Source organism: Lactuca serriola, chromosome 5 (assembly GCF_051521515.1).
Source record: "Lactuca serriola cultivar US96UC23 chromosome 5, Lser_US96UC23_V15, whole genome shotgun sequence".
NCBI lineage: Eukaryota > Viridiplantae > Streptophyta > Magnoliopsida > Asterales > Asteraceae > Lactuca > Lactuca serriola.
In genome coordinates this window covers 290,215,362-290,219,978 of record NC_136412.1, presented here as the reverse complement: position 1 = coordinate 290,219,978, position 4,617 = coordinate 290,215,362, and positions in this window count along the sequence as shown.

Genomic DNA, 4,617 nt, shown 5'->3' with positions numbered 1-4,617 from the left:
ATTGATGGACTTTTGACCGTCGACTTTTGGTCAACTTGAAGGTTTTGGGCTTTAGATTGAGAATTTGTCCCTAATTGTGGTATACGTGACTCGTAGTACCGGTTCTTGGATTGTGTGAGTTGTAGGTCTTGCGTGGCAGTCCAGGCAGGCTGAAGGCTCATGTTTGCATGCATTGTATGTGTATTGTTGTGTGAGTATTTTGGGGGAACTCACTAGGCTTTGACTTATAGTTGTGGTTTTAAATGTTTTAGGTACTTTAGAGGATCGGGGGAAGACGAATGTGTGATCATACACATCATCCCGTTGATTTATATTTGAGAGATGTTATTAATACTCTGATTTTTATGGTTTTGTTTTGAAACAATGATTTGAATACTTTATGGATTTCATGGAAATGTCTTTTAAAATGAAATTTTTTTACTATGGTTTTTGGTACGTTACAATTATGCTCAAGCTCGGCTCGGGCTTGTTTAAAATCAATTCTGAGTCAAACTTTTAACGAGTCGATCTTGAGTAGCTTGACTCGTTTGCATCCTTAGTTGTGACAACTTGTTTATTTAAATATGTTGAAATTTCTTATAACCGTTTATTTTATGTCATGTTTGTGTTGGATTAACATGTTTAAGGTTCGATTGTGTAAACATGAGATGTCGGGTCGAAACACCAAACAAGTTGAAAAGACTTGATACTAACTTTATACACTGTGAAAGCATTATTTAAATGGGTTCAAATCTCACCTAAACTTGTTTTATGAAAGATTAGAGGGTTATTTTATGTTTTACCGGCTCTAGCTGGTATGAGAATATCAAACCGACTACTTAAGATAAAAATAAAATCATACGAAGATATGGTTTTATTCAGTTTTTGTTTTCGTTTTTATATGAAAGCTTGAATCAACCATATATTTTTTGTTTTTTTTTTAATATAAAAAACCAAATCAGCGTTTTATTAAAACGGCTCGATGCTTTGTTAGCAACAGTTTTTCTTCTTCTTTTTTCTACACAACCTGATAAAACAAATAAGATGTACATAAATTATATTTTATGCCTTTACTTCATTTTCCAAATGGTGATTGACGCCTGAACACGGGTATGAGTAGAAGAAAACACGCAAGATACACGTATTGTGGACTCCTATTCACATAACAAGATCCTTCGTAAAAAGCTTCTAGAACATACATATTATTTAGTCAGTTTAATCATTGATTTTTGTAAGAACTAGGTATTTGATATATTTTTATTAACATAATCAGATATTTGTTAAATTTTGATTAGAAATTAGAAAAAAATATTTATTTTTCAACAATTATAATTTCATTACAATAATATTTTTATTAGAACGATACAAAGTTAAAAATGTTAATATTTTTTATAATATTATAAATAATATTCGTATATATCTTTTATGAAAAAAATATTTTTTTTATTTAACTAAAACATTATTTTTTGTTTTATTCCTATTTTCTGCCTGTTAAAAATAAAAAAATGATGTCTTGTGATTTTGATTTTCTTTTTATTTTTGAATAGAAAATATATGGCTAGAAAGTACTATTTGTCCAAAATTATAACGGTCTTATGTGATTTCTTCCATATATAATAGATACATTTAATAGCCTGGTGATAAGTACGACTCAAAAGGGTAATTTGGGTATTCCTTTTACAACGGTCTTAATCATAGGAAAAATATAAGTACAATGCTTTTATAGTTAAGAAATTCTAAGTATGTTAATGTTATGGGAAAGGAAATAAAATTATTGATATGACCTTATTTTACTATGTACTAGTTGTGAGACCCGTATAATATACGGGTTGATTAAAACAAAATATTAAGTACGAACGATTAAATAGAAATTTTATTTGAATTTGAAATTGAAATAAGTGAAAATTATGAGAAAAAAATATGCAAAGAATAAATTAATTAAAATTATGAGTTTAGTGTGTATTAAACGGGTTAATTATAACAAAATATTAAACATAAAGGTTTAAACTGTAAATTCATTTGGAATTGAATTTGAAATTTAAAATTTGATAGTCATTATGGTAGATTTAATTTATGGAAAGTAAATCAATGATATATTGAAAATGAAAATTAAAGTAATGACAAGTGGAAAATAAATATATTTCAAATTATGACAAAATGACATGTGGCTAATCTTATGAGAGAATGACATGTGGCAAAGTCATTTTCATTTATTAGAGTAGATTTTAGGTTATTATCTTAATATATTTGAGTAAAAATGTTATATTTTAATATATATGATACTTAATATGCTTTGAAATGTTAAATTATCATTAAAATTGAAGCTGAGATGCAAAAAGATAAGAAAGGAGTTGAAAAAAGATAAAAAATGATGTTGCTGAATAGCTTGACCCCTCGTCAGTGTTTCCATATCTTATGACTCGTAACTCTGATTGACGAGATTCAAAACGTTCTGGAAACTAAAAAAAAATCAGACAAATTTCATGTTTTGAAAAAATTCTGATTCCCAGTTCCCACGTTGTGGCAAAGCGTTTCCACAACGTGGCAAATCAGTGCACAGGAAGATCCCATCTCCCACGGCATGGCAAGTCTTTCTCCACATCGTGGTAACCCTGGAACCTATAAATAGAGCCAAAAATTATCCCTAGTGATATATCTTCAACCCTAATTCAGTCAGGATTAAGTTTCTCCACATCTCATTTTAGAGTTTTTATTTGTTTGCTATGGTAGTTAAGTTATGTTATTAGTTAGTAGTTATATTTTAGTTATCGAATGGTTAAAGGTAGTTATAACAATCAGGATTAATTATTCCTAATTGTTTCCCATGAAGGGTTTTGATGGGTAGCATAAAAGATAATCTCTTAAAATCATTTCAAATATATTTTATTTTAAATTAGTTGTTTGAATTTGGTCCCAAACATTCTATTGACAAATCAAAACAAATTTCATAGTCAACTAATCTAAAATATAATGTTTTAAGTACAAGAGTGACCAATTCAAATATCACAACAAAATTTTAAATAAACCATACAAGCTATGGTATTCCTAAATATTCAAGCAATGCTAATTCTAAGTTGCTTCTTCATATGTGAGTACATGTCGAAATAATATGTTAGACATGGAAATCCTAGTGAGTAATATCGATATTCAACCGTGGAAAGGAATTGGATAATGACATTAACATAATTCCTGGGTCTTTAATTCCCAATAACATTTATAAGATTGTTTTTATAAATATCAAACCTTTTTCAAAAACAAATTTTAAATTACATTTAAATATAAGGGTAAATGAAATTATAAAAACGATAACGAATGCACATGCAACTAATCCCATACCTAATTTACTAATCTCAAGTAAGTTTATTTACACTAGAGTCCCGATGGTCATATAGGTAAATACTCACCTCAGTCTAAAAACTATCCTTCTTAACCTTGAAAATAATGAAAAAGTTTCTACTACTTCCCATCTTCTTAGAGAATAAGGTGAGGACTTAAATGCTAATGGATTTTATAGGTTACAATCAAAATATTTGCACATAGGAATTTACATAAAAACTTATAGGTACATGCAACCTAGAATTATATATTGCTTTTTATAAAGTTATAACAACATACTTATGAAACAAACTTCTAACCTACATAAATCGAAAATTTGAAAGTTAGAACACATACCTTTTGCAAAAATCGAATAATGCAAACAACTTTCTTGAAATCTTTCTTGGAAAGAAAGCACCATTAATTTGAATGCCTATAATGGTTCACACCTAAAACCTAGAAACCCTAGGATCTAACACATAGTGAGAGAGAGAGAGAGAGAGAGAGGAGAGAGAAGAAAACTAGTTTCTCTTTCTTGAGTATGTAGGGATCAATTTCTGCTAGGGATATCCTTCTTTATAGCTACTAGAAACCTAAATTTTAATATTAAAATAATAGTACCTTAACCTAAATTGAATTTTTTTTTCCTTATCAGCTATTGGAGGCTTCTAGAATATATTTGGAACCTCCTCAAAATCGTCCATGCATAGGGAGATTCTAGAATTGTCTCCATTGCTCAACTATTGAACAATTGCAATTCAACCCTTGCATCCTTAATTCTAATTAATCCAAAATTAACTTATAATTAATTCTGATTAATTCTTAATTAATTAATAAATATTTCTTATTAATTTATTAACCATATAATATATTAACAAATCATTTTATCTCTCTCCTGATACCAGTTCTAGCTATTTCTGGTTATGAGGGTAACCTATAAAGGACTTTACTTTTATTCACTAAGATTATACCAATTTAGTTAAGACCTTAGACACCTTAATCCAATAAATGCCACCTAAGAGTATCATTATGTGTAACATCTGGTTTTCGGGTATAACTTTGTGCATTATTTTGGAGTCTTTAAGTCTTATGTTTTCCACTGAGTAGCAGCGTGACTGAGTTAAAGTTCACGACGTGACATTTTCACGGCACAATATTTAATGAAGCTCGTGATGTGATGGGTCTGTGGATCCAAACCCTAGAAGCCTCAATTTTTAGGCCTATTTAATGGCACAAACCTATAGGTTTTTGTTATTCACTCAACCTCCATCTCAGAAAAACTCTCCCATGCAAACTCTAGTCTTTTCTTGAGTTTTAGAGAGA